We start from the raw sequence: 22,749 nt of genomic DNA, 5'->3' as shown, positions 1-22,749 counted from the left end.
TATGATGACTACATGTATCAAATAAAAAGCACCAGAAAGGCTCTCCCACAAATACACACACATATTTTAATCTTCAATACACTGAATGTGGTACTGCAACTGTCAATACTACATTTGACTGGGTGGAGGCTGCTGTTGAATAATGCAATGCATTAGCTCCCAAACTAGATCACATTTTTTGCCTTAAAATGTAACCATTTTGTCCAGCTCAACAAGGATGAGGACAATGCAAAAGCATCCAAAACGTAAATATAAACTGCCACCCCATCTTACTGTTCCCAGAACATACTCCAAAAATAGACTTGCCTACAAAAGCAACTCTGTCTTAGATTACCTAAAATTCTGACAAATGGGCAACCAATCATGCATGCTGCTTCTGATGGGGAAGATGATGCTTTCAAAAATTCCACTAGTCCATGCCCAAGGGTGGAACTACAGTGTAGCTTGTATACCCACGCTACTCAGTATCTTCTAGAAATTAATGTGGTGAATTAATTTAGGCAAGTATTCTCGTAGCTCTCAACAGTTTTCAATGAAACTATTAAATGCTCTGCTCAGCTGAGTTCACTGTAAGCACAGTGCTGAAAATTTCACTTTCCCTTTCCACTTTGAAACCTGTTACTTAAGTAACCAACCTTGACCATTCATTCCAAATAAAAAAGCCCCTCTGAAACTGGCTAAAAACCCCCAAAACAGACACACCCAATGCAATCCAAAAGGACAAAAAGTAATTTCCTTCAATTGTGGTGTAAAGATAAGGCACCCATTAGAAAACACTGAAATACAAGTTATTTTAATGATAGTTAAATGTTTCACATGCCCTCCAGCAACAACCCCCAAAAGATCAATCTTCACACCCCTTACTTCAGTAGGTTCCTTGCTCCAGGGCTGTTCCCAAAACCAATTCAATTCTTCCCATGAGCTGGCTTCCCTACAATCATACCTTTCCCTCCCCATGTTTAAAACACACTCCAGTGGTATTTCTGTCAATCCCTGCTGAGGAAACATCAGAAACCCTCTCTTATCAGATCTGTGCACAAGCCACCCAAACCATGACAGATTTTTCTCCCAGCAAAGGCTGGGATCAAAGCCAATGGCATTGTCAGCATGAACAGGGACACAGGAGGAAGTCAGTGCAAGATGGGACATCTCAAACTGAGCCACAGCTCACCATCACGAGCAATAAATGAAAACAGAAGTCCTTTCTCCTCTGGGAGCCATTTATTTTCATAAGACATGAAGCCTGATTTTAAATTGTTCTGAGTCACAGTCAGATCCACACTTCAATGCATGCAAGATGATTAATATCAGTTGAGAACAAGGCATTATTTTGAGCTTCAGAAAACACAGCAGTGTGAGGAAACTAGTCCGGGAGACACCCAAGAAAAGGGAGAAATCTGGTTAAACCTTAATTTCTTGCCTACAACCAGGGTCCTAAAGAGCCTTCCTTACTCCTGTGTGTATCAAAATCCCAGTAAGAGTTGGCTCTTCTGACCCCAGCAGGGTTAGAGATTTAAATCCTCCAGGCAGCCATGAGAACAGCTCTGTCTAGGTGCTCCTAAAATCCTCACCGTGGCATCCCTAGAAAGATAATCCTGGTCGTGTTTCTAATACAAAGGGTTGCTCCGGTTGACCCAAGCTGCTGCTGAATTTCACGTGGAAAACCCAAGAGCAGGACAAAATGCATCTGAAAAACACCATTATGAGGACTTCACTTAGGAAGACTGATGAGAGTCTAGGAATTTTAACTGCACCACACATCCTATTTCTGCACTATTTAAATAATTATTTGCATATAATTTATTTCAATTATTTTCAAGCCTTTCGTAGAAGTCAGGGTGTTTTAATAAAAGGTAAAATAAATACTATTTCACACAAAGCAATTTTACAGGAACCTCATAGTGAATTAATTTCAAGCCAATATAATGAACCACAAAATAAAAATTGCCCCATAAATAATGAAGTCCCTCAATCTTCCCATGCTACCCCATTTCAGCAATCATACTGGTTCACTAAATAATACTGGAATTACTACAGCAATTTCCACCATTCAAATTACACAGAATGCAAACATTTCATTTACATACACAAATGTCCACAGAACATGAGAAAACACATCCAGCCTGCAATCAGAAAGTCACCAAGTTTTCAGTTCTGTGTGGACAATATTCACAATCTTACAATTTTTCCACCTCAAAATACACATTTTGTACAAACATAATAAAAAAAAAAAAAGGTCAAGCTAGAATGATTCAGGGTTTAAAAAAAAAAAAATAGTCTTACTCTGCTCCTCCTGAGTTGTTCACAGCTGATTTTTGTTATAAAATTTCTACCAATAACCTTAGAGAAAATCATCATACACTAGGGTCAGAACGTAGAAATTGGTGGATGCTCCACACCACAGAGAATCCAGTTTGGCATCAGACTTGGATAAAGTTGAATGAGTTTGGGGAACTGGTTGCCAAACTGGAAAGGGATGAAGAATGGGTTTTTATTGAGGAAAGCCAACACTGGATAGAGAGGAGACCAGTAACATTACTACCCTCAAAACCAATTTTGCTCAGGCAATGAGGAGGGGTTTGAGTGGAAAACAGCACAGCATTGTTTTACATGTTTTTCTGTTAAACAAACAAACAAAAAAACCTGAATACATATTCATGAGATGAGAGATAGATCGTGGTCAACTGAGTAACTCACAAATTTCAGTACATAAATACAGCAGGAAAATATCCAGCAGTCTACATTAGAGTATTAAAAAACTCCCAAACCAAACAACAAAATGAAACATAAGAATTCTATTAGACCAGTCTGAAATATACCTGATGCAATTACTAAGTTTCTCCTTATTACAACCAACTGGCATATATTTGTGGAACTACATTTTGTGGCACTTGCATTTTCTATTTTATTCTTACTCCAGTAAGTAAAACCAGTGATCCTGCAAGAACACACACTTGTCACATAGCAGACAATTACCTCATTTAGGCCACAGGTGACCAATTTTGAGAGATTCTTGTCTATATGTCCCATGGAAATAGATTCAGAACAGTCTTCAATATACTGGGATTTTGTTTACTCATGTTTAACAGGCAATAAATTACTTGTTTATTTTTGGATTTAAATCTAAACTATGATTCTGCTCCTTAGCAGCTTAAAACTACACTGCACAGAAAGAGGGTTTTTTTTTTCATTTTTCAGAATTTCATTGAGACACATTCACTGCTTTTAAATAAATAACCAATCAAACAAAAAAAAGGCCACCAAGAAAACCCCAAGTCCCACTTTATCACAAGCATTAGTGATCTTTCAAGGCCAAATCCTGCAGGTGAGGAGGAGACAAAAACCTTCTCAAATTTGGTAATCCCCCTACAAGTGTCCCAACAACAGAGGGAGCTCCCCACTGCTGGGATGACACTTGCTCTGCAGAAGCAGCTCTCACTTCCACCAGCCCAATTCACACTCACCACCTAAATAAAAGTGTAATTAATGGCCTGGTGCAAGGCTTTTCCTAGTTTTGTCTAGTCTGTCCTGCTTTTCAACAAGCACAAGGAGATACAAATCCTAAAACACTGAACATTGTTATACAGCTACCTCCTTGGGAAAATACATTCAAAAAAGTCTCCCCTCATTTCACAGCCCCTGCTCATTTCATTTCCCTTGCTCTTAGTCCTCACTCCACTACTCTTGCTAGCTCTGAGATTTATTAGCTTGAAAAAACATGATTTCAGGGTTTCTACTATAGCAAGTTTCTACTACAGCTCAGCAGATGTCTCACATCTCTATTTATACAACTCTAGAACTGGTAATAAACACAATTTTCCTATTGCCACACTACATTTTTTAATGAGACATCATTCCTCGTCTCTGTTTACCAAGAATTACGTTGGCCACAACGAAGTCCTTCTCCCACATTATTACAGCACATAACAAGGGTTTGGAAAGCTGAGTGGAAACTTGTTATTATGCATGAAAGAATTCTTAATGGTTAAGGATTGGCATTCTCTCTGTGCCTGTGGAGAGCAGGGCTCCTTGGAGGTGTGCAGGAAGGTGTTGAAGGGGAGGGAGATGCCTGGGAAGGCATCAGGCATAAACACTCAGCCTTTCAGAGCTTATTTCCACCCAGATCCCAAGCACAGTGACTTTCACAGGGCTGTGCCAAAGACATTTGCCCAAGACCAAGAGTGTGGTTCCTAAATGACGTCAGATGTCTGGGCAGTCAGCCAGCTTCCTATGGAAGTGATTTCAATATTGCTGGACTTCAATCTAATTGCATTTATCATATGATTATTTATGTAAGGAGCCAGCAGCTTGGATAGGTAACCTGTATTCTTGAATCTAATAAAACAAAGTATGTTTTGAAAATACAAAGAAAGAGATAGATTGAGCTAACAAGAAATCATATTAAAGTTTCATGCCTTCCTTTAAAGCCACTTATTCCAGAAAGGAACAGATGTTAGCCAAGACAAATACCATCCTTGCTCAACTGGGACTTGGAAAGCCTGATGCAAAGTACAGTATTTTTCTCACCTGCAAATTTACAATTGTTCCATACCTATAATTATACAATGAATGCAAAGTCTTGCTTCCCCTACGCAAGCTTCATAGCAGGTTCTCACTGCCCCAAAGCTTTGAACAAATTTTTTTATTAATTCCCTTGTGACCTTTCTCTTAAAATTTTTCTGTAACACACGAAAATCTTCATCCAACCCATCAAAAAGCCAAACAAATTGGAGATAGTTATGCCATGTTCTGAAATTACCATTTCTCCTCCCAGACAATGTAACATCAGTAATTCTATGCACACTTTATCTCTTCCCTACTGCACAATTTTTTCACTGAAGTTCTACCTGCACACAATAAGGCACAATTAAACCCCAGAACACTGATGGGTCCCCGTCCCACAGGCAGTGCCACGTCAGGTGGCCGTGTCCCGTTAAACACTCGTGACCCTAAATCAGTTGATTGTTAACAGGCAGAACAAGGAAGCTGGTGAAGTTCCCACCACCTTAAAGCTGGGCACTGAACTCATGGAATCTGTGTGCCAAAGGGAAGAGCAAGAAAAAGAATTAATGCTACTTCTCCCCTTCCTCAACGTTCTTATGGCCCTGGTCTTCTCTTCCAGTCCTCTAAAAGAAAATATGCCCTTACAACACCCCAGTTCAGATTTCAGATTCTGGCAAGGTGTTTCCAAGGTCTTTGCTGTCCTTTCTGATCATCCCTCTCTCCTAAATAACAGCTTAGAAGTTCAGTGACAACAAAACCAGAAGAACAGCAGAAAAGGCTCCATCCCTCAACAGTGATTTCAATATTCACTGTATGTCTGAAGGACTGTAATAACCATGTGCAGATTCCCTTACTGTTCACTGCAAATCTCAAAACCTTTCTATGGAAATCTCCCATTTGTTTTCCATAAATTAAATTTGGATCATTCTCTAAAAATTTAAATAGGAAACACAATATTTAAAAAACCCAAACCCTACACACACAAACCAAATTTTCCTCTGTGGCATTTTTTTTGGACAGGATGTATTTGCAGCAGTGTTAATCACCCATCACTAGGAAGTGTACAGTGCAGGAACCATGTGTAAAGTGTTTGAAAGCATTCCGAAATTTTGGAGAAAAGTCTTTGCTAAAAATGTTTTATCATAATTTGTTAGCTATGTCACAAATGTGAGGTAGCATTGATGTATTTTATTTCCAAGTCTGTTTTGCTATCTTTACACTTTTGCCTGCATACCAATAAATGGGTTTTTGTCATTTATCGCTTTTTAATGCTACAACACACCCTCTCCACTGTAAGTGGTTCACCAGCCTGAACAGTCTATTAGAAATGCAAAAACTAAGGCTGCCTATGTCAGATTTATGTTTTACACAATAGCCTTACCAATAATAAAAAACCCCAAACCAACAAAACAAATCCAAAACAAAACCAAGCCAAAAATATCCCCTGCTCACACAAAGATCCTATCTCTGCCAAACTTCAAGCACATGTTCTCAAACAGGAAATAAAGCTTTTCAAGAAAAATTTTTAATAGGTAAAAAAATAAAAAACAATACCAAAAAGCAACTGACTAGTTTTTCTTGTTGCTGTTATCACAAAAGCTGACCTATTCTGGCTAAATTGGCAAGAAAAGGGAGACTACTCAATACAAACCTTATCACACAATGTTTTGGCCTACTTATAAAAAATTATTTGTGATCTAACTTCCTCAGCAGAGTTGTTTTTACAAAGCTTTTCCCCACTGCAACCACATTTCCACTGGGACCATAACCAGAAGCGATCACATAAACAACTGAGCTTCTGTAAGGGCCATGACCCCACTTGCAGCTTCCTTTGTCCACCCTGAGCCACCACCTCTGTGATGGAGGTGGAGGGATGGACAACTCCATGCCCAGGTGTTTAAAAAAAAAAAAAAAAAAAAGTATTTCCAAGTTTTGTCAAGGATTTTATCAAGATTAGGCCCAAAACACAGTCCCGGATGAAAGCAAACGCCACAGAAAATTACTAATCAAGATCTACAATTCCAGACTGGTTTTTACCTATGGAAAACATAAGTTGTGACTAGCCTTATTTTGGAAAATTCTAGCACAAAACACCACCTCTGATGGAGCCCATGTTCAGTTGCTGCAGTTATTTTGGTGTTACCACTGTGTGTGCGTGGAGCAACTCGCACATATATTTATTGTCTGACTCCACTGGTAAATCATTGTAAGTAATCTCTATGCAGTAGAGCCATCTTTTTTAGTAAATTGTAATAAATAGGGTTGCACAGCATTCCACAAGACAACAAAAGGATATCAGATCCAAATATAGCTCTTTTAAAACAGTTCTTGGCTAAATAAGAAGTTAAGAAAAACACATAATGGATATAGCTTAATCCTCAACCACCTCACAACAGGCACACAAAGGACACTTCACAGGTAAACACAGAACAGCAAGCATTTTAAAAACTGTCCCGTTTGGGTTACAATTGATTTTTTTAAGCCACATTCTGTTTTTTACTTCAGATATTTTGGGACCAGTTACACAGGGGGAGGGAAAAAAAAAAGTCATTTTTAGCAATTTATAACTACACAGCCACACTCTTTTTAAGAGCAGGCCCAAGGCTGTGTGCACAGATCTAACTCTGCTTTCTCCACACATACATTATGCAATGCAATGTGATAAATATGTAACCATGGAGGCACACACTGTGTTGCAAACAGGACACAGAGCTCCTCGGTGACCCAGGAGAAGGCAGGCTACACCACATTCTAGCTGTGATTCCCTCCTCCCATTTATTTTTCATAATGGTCCAGCACTTATTCTGCAACCTTTTTATACCATCTCCTCTCTGAGGTATGTAAATAATTTAGTCAACAGCAATGCATTATGCAATTTATTTTCAGCCAACAGCACAGCCTTCGTTAGGTGCAATTCATGGGAAGAAGCAGTTAATTATGGTAATTCATCTGCAGACCTAGGTGAGCAATCTCACCGTTATTCTGCTATCCTACTTAATATGCATGTGCTGTATGAGAGCAGTTAAATGGCAACTTTCGAGGCTGACATCCCAAACCCCGATTCCATAACAAGCTTTGAACTTGGGCTTAAGGCAGAGCTACAGTAAACAGGGCTTCTGGGAGGCGAAGGAGTCAATTTACACAAAACAACTTGCAAGCTCAGGGTTTAAGGTAGTCTAGTGAATAGACCTCTACCAGATCCTAGAAATAATTCTATGCTATTGTATTGCACTATTTGTGGAATGGTATGTGATCATATAATTAGAGATCATATAGTACATTCACACAAAGAATACTTTAGGGCTTGCCGGGGTTGGGGGAGGGGACCTCTTTTAAAAAAGAAAATTACATTATCTGGAAATTCAGAGCTAATCTCAACAACCCAGAAATGCTACAGGAGAGCTTTTTCTTCACAAACTTTAGAAAAAAAACATTTTAGGTCTGATTTCTGCCTGAGGAAGAAATAGCTCCAAACAAAACCAGCTGAAGCCTTGAGTCATTAATGTGTTAAAAGCCTAAATAAAATATTTAGGAAAACAGATTGAAATATGTGCAAATAATTAAAAATATAATAAATTCTAAACTGCAGTTCTATGCTTGCAATGACAGGGAAGTGAAGACAGCATTTGGTTCAGAAGCAACACTGAAGAAGTGCTTTGGGCAGGTGTAGGAAGGATGCCATGGGTTTGTTTGGAGGCTAAACCTGGGGAGAGAAGAAGGGTGGGAGCCTCCTGGAGAAGGGCTGTGCTCCAGCTTGGCACCTGTGTTGAGGGGAAGGCTCCAAGCTTGTCTCCTGTCCAGAGGCCAGCCTGAGTGTCCCCCGTGTCCTTCCCTTGGGGTGACAGCCTGGCCAGGGCACAGCACACCCTCCCTCGCAGCCTTGGCAGGAGAGCCCTTGATCTTGGGGCTCCACTGCACCTCACCTCGCCCTTGTGCAGCCCTCTGCAGACTTCACCATCCGGTTAAATGGCCCAGCTTGCCTAACTTCCAAGAGCACGCAGCTACCGAAGGGCAGGCTTCTGCCAAATCCCTGCCCTCCCCCGGGAAGCACATTAAATCCTGCAGAAACCACTGGAGCTCCAGCGCTTCGGAGAACCCGCCCAACTCAGCTCTGAGTGTGCAGCGCTGGTCTTCAGCCACAAACCAAGCCTGGAAACCTGAAAACCCCTCCTTGATTAAAAGATTAAAGTCGCAAAAACTAAAAGAGAGTCACTGCTTTAATGACAAAAGAAATAGAATTTTATGGTGAGCATCCTGAAGGGCTCAGTGGAGCACAGGTCCAAGAAGCACAGTCCGACAGACAGTTTTAATTTAACCTTACATGCTTTCCTACAGCCACAGGATGAAAGCCTTAGTGGTCTCTAGTTTGTTTATGACTGACTACATATGCTAGAATGTGCTCTGCCAAAACCCATTGCTAAAACAAAAACCAGCCTTCAAATGGCACAGAACTTCATAAACCAAATAAACAACACATTGCAAATATTTAAGGCTTCCAAGCAAAGGCTACTTCCGTAAAGTCCAACATTTAAACTGGCAATAACACATTTCAGACACTGAAACAAACGACTGGCAAAAAAAACCCTGTTGTCCTCAGCATTTCAAATGGTTCATTTTTCTGTTATCCTGAAACACTCAGGCCACTCAAATTATAACTGAGCAAATATACATATCCCTTCCTATTTAAAACAAAAAAAAAATTGGAAACATTCAATTTAAATCTTTCTGCTTAACCCAGTACTCGAAAACTGTCAGCACTGAAAATTAGTTTCACAGAGCCTTAATGCATCTGAAAATGGCTTATTTGCTACACATGACAAGCAAATTCTGAAATAAAGGGAAACCCTTTCCCTCAACATGCACACTAATATTTTTCTTTCCTGAAGGTTGGATTACTTCCAGAGAACCTGAATTGACTTCAATGGAGCAATAATGTATTTCTTACAAAGAACATGCAAAACTGCCTCAGATCACAGAAAATAGTTCAACCAAGAAAGGCCTTCACTCAGCTCTTCTAAATATACCAAAGAATCACACTTAAGTGACATTTTTTTAAACAATTAGGGCTTGACTACACCAACAGCTAAATCAGCTGATATATAGATATATGTTACTCTAAACAGGAATGAGACACTTTCTTCCTGGAGACATTCCAAAAAAAAAAAAGTGAGCGTACAGTAAATTCCCACATATAACTTCAACCCATGCTGCCAGTGAGTTGTAAATGCATCTTTGCAAAGTTCAAGGTATTTATTTAAGTGCTAGCAGGACTTTATTTTCAAATTAACCAGAGATACTTCTCAAGGTAGAGTATGGTGAAAATAAGAAAAGGCACCCTACAGAAGTACAATTTATAATAGTAAAATGCTAATGTATACAACTTTAGGTACTGCTTCCCAAGTGAAGAGACTCCCCAGAATTACAACATTCCCTAAAATTTCTTTTTTTTTTCTCAGCAGATGAAAGATGTTCAAACAACATATGAAAACAAGATAATTTAACAGCAAATGTCTGCTCATCAGTGCCACAAGCACAGCGGTTACAGCCAGGACCAAGATGTGTTTTAGGAGACACCTATACCAACAAGGAAAACATTCACCAGAAATCAACATCCTCAGACCTGGAAAACACCACTGGCTCCCAGTAAAAAGCATAAAAAAGATTTTCATAAAAGCTTGTAAATTAGTTTACAGTCAAAAGAATCATAAAAAATAATAATTTAGGAAGTTATAAAGGAAGACTCACCCAAATGAAATTACATGCACATGACAAGGATTTATGTGCATTTGATGTATGGGTGAACCCGAGCATACAAGCCTGTATGTGCAGACTGGCTGAGCTGTCAGCTGGCCCACTGCACTCCGAGGAGATTCTGCCTGATAACACAGCTGAGATAAGGAGTTCATGGCCCACCCTTACCTAACCCAAGCTCACTCCAATGGCTCAGCCACAGCCTCCAGAGTAGCAACACCAGTGTTTGTGCAGCCAGGCTGGAAACTGCTGCAGCAAAGCTACCTGGACTTTAATCCCCCCTCCCCACCAAAACAGCTGTTGGGTTTAACACATCCTTGCAGAGATGATGTTTTTAGGGCCCATAAATCTGTCTCAGTATGGCAGAGGACTCAATATACCACAATAGAGGATAGAAACTTTTTTGTGCCTCTTTTGCTCCGTCAAGAACAGGGTCAGCTCAAGGGTCCCACCACCCCCTTTTCCCACCCCCAGTGGGGTAAGTGGCTGCTTGTGTAGTTGTTCTCCAAAAACTCGTTCCTGAAGTGGCTCCACCAAGAAAGTTCCACCTTTCCTCATTCCCAAAACTCTGCCAGGGTCCAAAAAAAAGTGCAGTCATCTTAAAACTTCATATAAGTACTAAGGATAGAAACATGCCTACATTTATGAACCAAGTAGCCTAATTTCAACATGTCCTGGCACTAGTGGAAAATATTTCCATACGAAGCGCCACATTCTGTCCAACAGAAAACAAGAAGACGCAGACAAAACCTATAAATTAAAATGGAGTACTTGCTTAAACTGAAAACTCCGAGTAAGCAGAGACTGAAAAATTAAACAAAAATCACTTTACACTACTACACAGCCTTTCACCAGAAGATCTCGGGGCATTGAACTGGGCTGAAAAAGCTCCTGTTAAGTTTAAATCACTGGTGCATGGGTAAATTTGTTAATCCATTTGCGAAGGTCACACAGTGGCAGAAATAACAGATAATCCTGACACTAGCTTTCTGTCCTAATCATCATGTGGACAGAAAATCTTCAGTGATGTAAACAAAAAATAAAGTAAACACAGTTATCTGTCACATACTCGTATATTAGGTCGACTGAAAAAACAAAATTGTGGGTGTAGGGAGCGGAGGTGCGTCTCTGGGGATCCACCACAGAGCTAGACAGGCCTGTGGAAATGTAGGGAGAGAATTTATACCCAGAAAGTAATTCCATAATTCCCTCCATCAAGCAGTTCCTTTGAAGGGACTTTGTAAACAAACTGCAGTCACACTCAAAAAAAAGTCTGAAAACCTTGAGCAGTAACCCACAGACTATATTCCACTGCTGTATTACACCTACATCAGGATGCCAAAAGTTGACCATTCATCCTGCATCAAAATTAAAGCAGTATTTTACAGACTGCCTGCAAGCCACCCAGACTGGGGAAGTTTTCTAATACCAGAGAGCAGATGGACACACAGCTGACACTGTCGACACACAGTCAAGATTGCTACAAGAATTTCTACCAGCTTGAAAGTTTCTACCACCTTCTATGCCATTAGACATGAAAGCAACTTGGCAACACCTAATGTGGAGCTCTGACAATTCAAGACCATTTTGGTGAACAGTCCTGTAGAGGTATAAAACACATCAAGAACCAGTTTCCAAAGAAGAAAAAGTAAGACTATATGCTGATTAAAAAAAAAAATAAATTAAAAAGAAAAAAACAAACAAAAACCCGCCACAACCATATTTATTCTACAAATCAAAAATACTGGACCAGGCAATGAGCTACACAGGCATTGGTAAGACCTACTAAAAACAATAACATAATAAAAATCACTGTAGGCAGGGAAGACTAATCTTTCTGCTCTTCCTTAAGCAAAACTCAGAGCAATTTCAATGGAATTCTCCCCCAGATACGGCTGGATGACTACATCCACAGCCTACACATGCCAAGTCTGCTCCTGCAGCCAGTCTCTACTGCATCCATCTTAGTTACACTACACATATCCTGATTACAGGGATTTATAAATGGCATGAGTAATTTAGAGGTGATCCACAAAACTGTGACTTCAGTACAGATGAGGTTCACTATTATTGTCTCCATTGTCACTAGCCTTATGGTAAAGGACTTACACCTGGAAGACTTTCAAGCAAAGAACTTTTACTGACTTTCTCAAGAGCACATTCTCCATTGTCTCAGTCCCAAGCACATCCACTCTGGAGCCAGAACATAAGCCCACTATCCATAGGTTTTGCTGGGCAACGAGGTAGGAGAGAGCTCATAATCCATTAAGTCACCTGTGTTTATTTTCTTAGGTTTGGGACAACAAGGCATGAAACAAAAATAGTGTTTAGATATCAAGCAAGAGAGTGTTTTATCATGCAGTTTCTGGATGTGAACTCTTTAAAGAGAAATGGCTCAACTCCGAAGTCACAGTTCCACACAGGACAAAGGCGCCTGTGCTCACGTCCCAGCTCACAGCCTCAAAGCCCTGTTTGTTCACCCAGAACAATGGGGCATGTGACTTGTCAACACTACCCACAATAAAAACAATAAGATAAGGCTGCCACTGATTTCACGATGACTGACTTTGTTTTCACTAATTTTAAGTCACAATGTCAATAAAAACCTTGCATAAAACCCCTTATTTTGAAAAGCCCAAAGCCAACCCCACCTTGCGCCGAGGTTTTCACACCGACTTCCTTAGCTTTTCGTGTCTGTACTAAATGCTCACACCAACTCCCTCCAAAGCCTCCCTCTGACTTCATCAAGAGTTGGATCAATGCTATGTGCCTAGAGCCAAGATTATTTTTATCATATAAGAGCACTGCCAAAATTTGTCCTCTGCATTTCCTGCCCTGTGTGCCCATCCCAACCACCCATGTGCCCGCAGGCAGGCCCCTCGCTCACCTCCTGCTCCCTGCCAGGGGCACACACAGGAAAATGAAACTTCCCCAGCAGCCCAGCAGGTTTTGCTCCACCACTGACTCAGGCTACATCATCCAAACCCATTCAACCCCTCCAGTTCAAGAGGGCTACCTAGGACTGAGTCCTGCATATAAATTTAACATTTTGAGAAAGAGGAAGAAAGCAGAGAAAATCCAGAGAACAGAAACAAAAAGGCACCAATTTGATTTAAAGGACTGACAAGAGAACAGATGGGAAGATCGCAAAAGAAAAAGTCCAAAATAACAAAAAAGGACAGAGAAAGACCAGGGAAAAAAAAAAAAAATCCCAGGCAGGGAATTATTAGAAAAAATCAAATAAAGCCTTAGGAAGGGGTAAGAATAAAATGGTGCAAACTGCCAGTTCACTACACTTATTTGCCACTTTCCCACTACAGCACGGACAAGGAGCAGAGCCAAGAGGAGAAGACAGAGCCACCCTGACACTTGGAATGGGTCAATTCAGAAAGAAAAAACGCAGCACAATCTTGCAACCACTTGTCTTTTTATCACACAGGGGGAGGCTTGGGGGGTTATTTTAATTACACAAAACAGCAGCAGGCCCAGCAGCATCAGATTAACAAATACAACTAGGCAGCAACAGGAAAACAGAAGTACATTGCAGTTCCAAACTTTCACCATTTACAGGAACATTAACACAAATGAAATCAGACTAACCTGATCTCTGAATGTGTTTTTAAAACCTGTGCACTTCTTTCATTTCACCTTGAAAAAACTCCATTCCAGAAGCACGTAGTTACAGGGTTACAAACCCAGGCCACAGCTGGGAAAGTGGGAGGCACATTAAGCACACGAATGAAATTTCACATATTCTAACACCATCAATGGAGCTTTCTGGAGCTCTGCAGCAGTGTCCAACACACACAAGCCTTGCTGCTGGCACAACAGACAGATCTCAGCCTACGTAAGGGACGTTCTCCTAGCCGGAGTCTGACACTGCATTTCACATACCCTCCGAGCCTCGCGTATGAAGTCACCCGTAGCATCAAAGAGCGAGTCAAAACACATCCAGAGTGTTTTCCCTGGCTACCTCTAAAGTTTCCATCCCTTTATCTTTCATGGAATTTTTTTTTTTAATTCTTCCCATCATTTCTGTCGATACGCACAGGATCTCTAGAAGTCCCCAGTACATGCAAGCAGCGAGTACCTCTCTAACATGGGACCTCAGCTGTGTTCCAGGCACCGAGACAACAGCACACTGATGGGAAAATTGAATTTGGTGCTTTCACAACAAGCCCATAGAACCACACAAAGAGAGGGTTCATTTTTTAAGACAAAAGCAATGCCCTTCTTACCAGAAAATAATACACCTGGGAAGGCTGTGGTGCCCAGGCACTTCAATGGGATGACTCTGTGGTAAAGAGGGTTTTTTGTTTTATTTTAATAGAAGAGACTCTTAAAACTTAATAGCTGATGTATTTAAGGTGTATTATATGTACTGTAAGAAAGAATCTTACAAGGGGCCTTGATGAACTAGGATAACTAAAATATAACCTTGCGCATGTAGACAGCAGAAGAACCAACTAACGTGGATTTTGCCAACAGCAAGATAACACTGATATTTCTAATGTACTCAAAGGCCATTCACAATCTGCCCTGGAAGACATTCACAGAAATAAAAAGCATTTTTCTTACAACTCAAACAACTGAGATAAATATTTACTATAAAGGCAAAAGGTGTTTAAAAAAAAAGAAAAATAAGTTGGTTTCTATTAATCGGCTACATTTAGATATCCGTTCCTGCTATCAGATCAAGCTCACCAAAACTGCTTAGCAGGTTGTTTCAACGTATTTGTGTTCGAGTCACAATTCACCATATTGAAGTTTCATATTGCTGACATTTTCATGCCCACAATGGTAGATACTTACAGTCTAAACAAGACACCAGATTGTGAAATTTAGTTGTGCATTAAAAATAAAGTGTAAAATCAGGTACCACATTGGCATCAAGAAAACATTCACATTGTTCAGGAAGTACAGACTCCACTTCTATAAACCCCACATTTGTTGCACTGGCAATGGAAAACAGCTAATCCATTGCTACACAAGATGTACATCTAGCACAATTTATTTATGTCAGCATTAATAGATGGTCTGACCACACCATCCCTCATTTTCCTCCATCCACATTTGTACAAACTTTGCTTTATTAGTACATTAAAAAGTATAAAACCTGATACATTACAGAATCACAAACATCATCATGGCAAAAAATCCGTATTTTTACGACGCACTTCCCAATTAAAATTTATCACCAAGAATCTGCATTTGCGAAAGCGTGTTTGTGCTGATACACAACCAGAAATTTCTGCACTAGGGAAGAATGTGAACATCCACACAAAAATTAGTGGTGATTCATTGTTTAGCAGTTGTCTTCCCTTTACAGCACACCGTAGACTGAAGGACACGTTGCCAAACTGTGCCAAACTGAGAGCACCAACACTTCCTTTAAACTAATATAGGACAAATAAATACACTTCAACAGCTTCTAAATCTTGCACGTCCTACTTTTTTGACCCAGATCTCTTGTTATTTCCCCCATAGGTCTATGCAACATCAAAACTATTTTTTCCCCACAAATTTAGACATAACCTAAAAGAGGAAAAGTTCTCATGCTTACTGTGAGCTAGAGAGACCAGGAAGCAGAGGGGGAGGGTCAGACTCAGTCATCTCTCTTAAGATCAATCGGTATTTTAAGGTAAGCTCCTCTCTCGACTGCTGAAATTAATGGCAAAAATGCTCATTTGTCCAAGAGGATTGCAAGTTAGACCAATATCAGTAATAAGTGAAAAATAATGACATCTTTTTAGTACTGTTTTTACAAAGCAAAATTGTATTTTCAGAAGTCATGCTGACACTCGAGCATGAATCAGTCTGTCCAAAAACCACTAAACAGCTATGAAACTTGTTATTCCACTCCTTGGCCAGCCTGGGCAACTTATTCCAGGAAATCAAACTGTCTCCTCTTTGCTTGGTACTTTTAGGGAACCATCAGAGGATTCAAATCTGCCTCACATGTGCTCACCATACATAACTCCCCGCTCAGTTTGCTGGTGATAGGTCACCCATGTGAAGAGCCTGAACTTTTAACATTGTTAATGTCAAATGGATGCAACTTTACGGATGGGTTCTATTTAGCGCTCTAGACCTAGACAATTTCTGTGGTTTTGGCACTGGGCACAGCATTTAGCACTGCATTTTCACAAACAGTAAATATTTGACCCTTAACTCATAACCTTGGAAAAATACTCCAGGAATAGGCAGCACAGAGATCTTTTCTGCAGCTCTCTGGTTGCCACCAACAGGCACGTAGCTGTGCACAGAGCAAAGTTTCCACTTTCACAGTCCCAATTCATAAAAATCTACCATCAGCCTGACATCAGTGGGGCTGAGGGGGAACTCTGTGTGCAGCCAGAGAAGAGACTGAATCATTCCCCAAACCCACAACGGGTTAAAAGGAGCACCAACATTACTACAGCATTACTACAGCTGCCCACCTGCCCTGCCAGGCTGGCAAAACTATTTCTTGCCCCACTGAAGGGGAAGGGAAGCTCTGCTACTCACACCCCACCAGCTCAAACTTCCAGCACCTCCAGTGATCCCAAATGCCACCCAGCGTGTCTGCATATGGCACATGGTTGTAGAGTGTCTGTAACACACTGACACTGAACACAGCCTCAGATCATAAAACAAGAAAACCCACACAACTGTTTTCTCTGGATGATTCTGATTTTTTACTGCTAGACATTACTAGTAAGCAAGATTGCTCCTCTGCAACATGGAGACTTCAGAATTACAACAATAAACACAAGTCAGAGCACACAACATAGCCTTTTACTAATACTGCTCCCAGGAACAGAAACTACACCCTCACGGGAGTTTGCAGAAGCCTGCAAACCACACAAGAGTTGATTTTTAGAAATGCTAAGCACACACAGAGACTGCCAACTTCACATGCAACTGCGGGGACTCAGCATCTTTGAAAATAAGACTATTAATATCTTACTTTAGAGATGCAGATGCCAGCTTATACTCTTCTTAAGAGGAGTCATGCTTGCACCAAGCACAATTACAGCACTTATTCAGGGACCAGATCCTCACTGCCACCATACCTCCAGCTCCTGAGGCAAGCAGGATGCAGAGGACACCAGGAAGGGCCATGGGCAGGCACTGAACCACACAGCCAGGCTGACACCCAATCTGCCTGCATTATTCATCCTCAAAAAATGGTATATTAGGCCGAGAGCATACCTAGGGATGCTGCTTCTGACATCCCAGCTAGCATATTCCAAAGGACCTCAGCATCTCCACTTAGCACTGAGTTCGGCCATGCACAATTATATCCAAAGTAAACTGAGACTCTCTGAAAGATGTTGCATATATTGGCCAAGACAATTCCATAACACTCCCCCTCATCACTTGGGAGCTTCTTTAAATGAGTTCTTCAGAAAGCTGTGCCAATTCACCAGACTTTGTGATTACTATTTCTACAGGTAAGGAAATACACTCAGAAGTCTTCCCTGCAATCAGCCCATCCAAGAAGCAAGCGAGCAGGTGTGAGCTGCAACACCAGCAATTTCACTCCTTGGTTAGCCAAGCCAGCAAATCCTACACACCCAACCAGTGCGTACATTTTCCCCTACAATTACACAACCTCCAGGTTGGAATGACCACTTACTTCTTATCAAGGCAGAATTATTTTTAAGGCTCCTTATCAATATAAAAAGTTAAGTCTAAAGGATGCCACAGAAAGGTAAGTGGTAAGGTATTAAAGACAAATGTTTCAGAGTGTAAGGTGACTTATGGTTCTGTAGATCCTCCTGAACCAAATAAACACTTAACCTGAGCTCAAACAAGGCCACTAACACTCTAGGGCATTTTGTATAAACAAGTGCAACCTTGTTTTCATTATGAGAAGGAGCCAAAGGGCCTTCTCATCTTGAATTAGATACCACAAGACAGAACCCTAAGAAGTGTGCCAGTTTTCATACAAATTGGCAAATTCCAGACCAGACTTCCAAACCTTTTCACTCAAGCTATCAGCTCTCCAAAAGTGAAAGCTACGCTGCCTCATTTTCACTGCTTCTTACCTCCAGTTAGCTAATTCAATTTTGCAAAATTAGAGGAAAGCCAATATATTCCCCTACAATTTCATATCAAAAGATATTCCTTATTCCTCATTTCACTGTCACACTTTATCTCGGAAGAAACCAATTATGAAATGAATAAAGCAGTCTCCATCTACTCTGCTCGGGATCACTTGAACCTTTTTCTAGTAAAGTCAGTCGTCATTATGTGACTTTACAGAAATTAAGACCATCTAACTTCATACTTCAGCACTTAAAAAACTGAGCACATTTGGGACAGGGGTAGCTAAATCAATAGCAGAAACATAGAAATGGTTTTTCATCACCTGTTAATTTGAAACTACTACATTAATGCAGCAATGCAACTCAAAAAGAGAGAAGAGCTGTCAATCATAGTTCCTAATGGGAAGCTCCTGACACTTCTTCACCTAACACAAACACTTAAATTAGTATTTAAAAATGAGCATGCAATGAGTATATTCTCAGAGCAGCTACTTTTTGCAGGAGCCAAACATGCCTAATTACAGAGTGTGCACACACACACTTTCACTTCTCCCCCCAACCTGCAGCTACTTGTATGAGCTGATGTTTAGGGCACTAAATACAGTCATCATTACACTCTGAACTCTGCGTGCAGGCATGTGCAAACACACACCCAGCGAGGATGGTCAGCACACCGACCAAAATCACACCACTCAATACAAACAACGTGAATTAGATTATGAATGAGTCACACTTGGGTACGATACATCTCAGTATCACAATATTGCAGTACTGACACAACACCGACCTGCAGCACACCCTGTCCTTGCCTCCTCTCCAAAGCACAGACCAGACCACTTCACCACCACCCTGTCCCAGCTGGGAAGGGGAAGAGCTGGCGGGAGACTTGTGTCTGCCTCTCCTCCGCCTGCCAGCAGTGTCCTCGCCAGCAAGGTGTCAGAATTCACACAGGCACCACCATCTTCAGCAGCTGTGGGACCAGGGGACAGAAGAGACAGGCAAAGCAAGCAAAAGCTGGAGGGGTGACTGTCACCCGGGGCTCCCAACCAGCAGAGGAATTAGTGATGAAAAGGCGCCACACCTGCCACTGCCTCAGCCTTCCCAAAACACTTGACAGTGCTGTTCTGTCAAAATAGCATCGGTGTAATGAAAGATTCACATCTTACTGCCCACCACTAACACAAAACACACCCAACTCCTGGGAGCAACTTCACAGAGAGCTGCAGAGCTCATTCAGCTGAACGAGACCACTGATGTTCACAAAGCTGTGTGTTTTACAAGACTTCCTGACTTCTGCACGATTACATCCTTGTAGGATGTGGGTCTTTACTGCCACTACAAAACTTATAACAGCAAACACATTCTGACTCAAATGTGAAGTCCACGTTCTATTAAATTCCAGACCAAAATGAAGTTAGGTAAAATAACTCAATTTGCTTTACGTTATTCAGATCTGTTCTTCCTAACTTAAAACAACATTATCAGCAATTTTGGCCATTTCCCCTAATCCGTCCAGAGCCTCTTTATGCCTAGGGCTCTAGCACTTTTAAGGATCAAACTCTTTCATGATGGGAAAATGACTATGAAGTATTGCTGTTGGGTACTTAGCGCTTATACCCTGCCTTACAACTTCAAAGCATTACACAAACATCAATAATTACCATATATAGAGTAAAACTGAAAGAAGTATTCATATTTAAAAAGAAACTCACAAGAAAAAAAGTTTTAACTACCTGTTTGAAAGAGGAAAAAAAGCTTAAGCAACAGAATCTTCTGTAATTATTGTGTTCTTTATGCTACAAACACACATTCTGGCTGTGCATGTTCGAACAAACAAAAACTATACACTCTTGCAAAGTCTTAAAAATAAATTATAAAGCCCAAAAGCCAAACCCCAACCCTTCTCATACATTTAAATTACATTTCCTTCTCTTTTCCTCAAGGAATGAGAGCTAAGTGCTCTCCAGGTGTTCCCAATAACAGTTTGGGAGGCAGGCCACCAAGCTCCCAAGATAGAGTACCAGAAAACACAGTTCTCATGGAGAAAAATCCAACTTCCCCCAAGAAGCCTTAAGATAGCAACAGTGCAGTGGCTCAGGTGACCTTAGGTAAATAATACAAAATGTTATCATTCCATTAAACCTTAAACAAAACCAAAGGGGGAAAAAACACTAGAGAAAACCACAGAAAGTTTGTTTCAATCAATTACAGGGCACCACCTGTGCCCTAAGCACCATCCCAGCCCCTTTTTCCAATGGATAAGGACAAAAACCCCTTCAGAGCTCATCCACAAGCACATACCCACTCACTTAAATTTAAGGACACACACGGGAGCTTGCAGTCCAGTCCTCATTTGGAACATATTCCAAAAAGCCCTTTAACACACATGTCCAAAGGAAGGCCCCAAATACAATGTGAGCCTCACGTGGACAAGCCTTCAGGTTACTCAGAGCAGGAAGAAGGCTGGAAACTGCCCCAAAGCCCAGGTACAACCAAACCCCAAATACCAACTTTGCATATGGTGCCCTTGATGCTAAAGGAGCACAACGCACAACACCCAAAGGGCAGAGACCATCAACAGTAAAGAACCTTTTTAAAGCACACAACGTGCTCAGACATTTATTTTAGCACAGAAGGAGAGCAAAGCAAGTCAGACAAGCCTACAAAACTCTTTTTTTTATGCAACAAAGACCTGTTTCTCCTGATCATGCCTCCCATGCCTTAACAATAAGGAAGGAATATGTTTTGTGATCCCCTCCCCCATAAATCAGTTAGGAATTTGATTTACACAGACAGGAAAACGAGGAAGTCGAGCACACTGGAGAGTAGTAAAAACTTCACCAGCAAACTTCACTTTCCTACACAGCGACCTACAAACCAAACTTTCCTCCAGACTCACGTGTCATCTGCAGCAACCAGCCCCTGCCATAAAGCACAGACAAAGTTTTGCTGTTCTGGGGATAAAGACAAGCGAGGGAGAGACTTTTATTCTGTCAAGCTGCCTTAAAAGGAAATTCGGTGATGAAAGATTAAATTCACCTGGAACAACACGATAAATTTTAACCCTTTCGAGGGTACAACAATAACAAGCCACATATTTCAGGACTTAAATCCTCCACCAATAAAACAGTACACACTGCATCAACCGTGCGAGCCCCTCTAATTGATGCAAGACACAATTTACACCAGGGTTTCGGACGGGGATAAGCCCTGGCAAGGAGAGACGCTGTGAAATGGGAGAATAAAAGCTTATTTTATGCCCCGAAGCGGGCCCGCTCCCTGCCACCGCGGGGCACCGCATGTTCCAGCCCGAATTCCGCCGGAAAACTGATCAATAACTTGGCTCTGGGGGGGTGAACATCGGGAATGGCCCGGGGGTGGGGGTGTATCCCCTCCCCAGCAACGGGGAGTCGGGATGGGGGAGAACTCCGGGGAGCGGGGGAGGGGAAGGGCCTCCCCTCCCCCATCCCGACCGGGCCCTCCCCCCTTCCCCTCCCCCCCAAGTAAATATGCGGGAAGGGGGGAGGGGAAGCCGCTCTTCCCCACAAATCGGGCTAAAAATAGGCCTCTCGCCATGGCTCCCGTGTGCCATTCGCTGCCGAGGCCGGTGTCCCCCCCATCCCCCGCTCCATTAAACCTTTTCTTCTTTTTTTTTTTTTTTTAAAAAATGAAGGCGGGTGGGGGAGGGGAAGCCAGCGGCGCGGGGTGGGGGAGGGGTGAATATGTGTATATATACATAAATGTGTCTGCATATCTATCTATGCATGTATATATACACATACTAATAACAACGGGGGGTCCAGAGGAGCTCCGGCCCCGTCCCCCTCCCGCCCGCACGGACACAAGCAGGGCGGCCGCCCCCACCCCATCCCCGGCCCCTGCCCGCCCCCGGGGCTCGGAGCCCCCCGGTTCTTACCTTGCGAGCGGCTGCTCCCCCTTTCCCAGGGAACGGAGGCACGAGGAATTCACCCTGGCTTGTCTCTCCTCCTCCCGTGTGTTTTATACCGCCGCGTGTATATACGCGCACATCCCTGCCAGTGTGAGCGTGTGTGTGTGTACACGCGTATAGTTATCGATTATATTTATATATACACACACACATATATATATGTATTTTTAAGGTGTCCACACCGAGAGGAGGAGGAGGAGAAAAAAAAAACACCAGGAAAAAAAAACCAACAAAACCACCACACACACACAGGAGGAGGAAGGAAAAAAAATACCCAGCGCGTAGCGCTGTGATATTCAATTATATCCGAGCCAGGGGCCGGGGGAGGGGAGGGTGGGGAGGGCGGGTGGGGGGGGACTGGAGATTAAGTCCCGAGGAAGGAGGGGAAAAAAAAAAAAAAAGTAATATGTGTGTGTGTGATTGAGATTGAGGAGGGATCGGGGCGGAATGTGGGAGCTGTTACTGGGGGAAGGAGCCAAGCGGCGCGGAGCAGCCGGCGGCCCGCAGACACTC

General features: G+C 41.8%; 1 protein-coding gene across 4 annotated transcripts in view; it reads right to left on the bottom strand.

The window, feature by feature from the left end:
• TBL1XR1 (TBL1X/Y related 1) overlaps positions 1 to 22,512 on the bottom strand; it is a 103,191-nt gene extending 80,679 nt beyond the window's left edge. For 2 of the 4 annotated variants that reach the window (XM_021548234.4, XM_021548235.4), the window contains exon 1: positions 22,204 to 22,512. The gene's annotated coding sequence lies outside the window, so the exon portion shown is untranslated. Of the gene's footprint in view, positions 1 to 21,186; positions 21,275 to 22,203 lie in introns of those variants that run through there. The other 2 variants (XM_077785729.2, XM_021548236.4) reach the window with 2 other exon arrangements.
• Between the last annotated feature and the right edge of the window lie 237 nt (positions 22,513 to 22,749).

This window comes from Lonchura striata, chromosome 9 (assembly GCF_050655825.1).
Source record: "Lonchura striata isolate lonStrDom1 chromosome 9, ASM5065582v1, whole genome shotgun sequence".
Taxonomy (NCBI): domain Eukaryota; kingdom Metazoa; phylum Chordata; class Aves; order Passeriformes; family Estrildidae; genus Lonchura; species Lonchura striata.
Note: the sequence above shows the minus strand (reverse complement) of the source record. Positions and strands in the feature narration are given on the sequence as shown.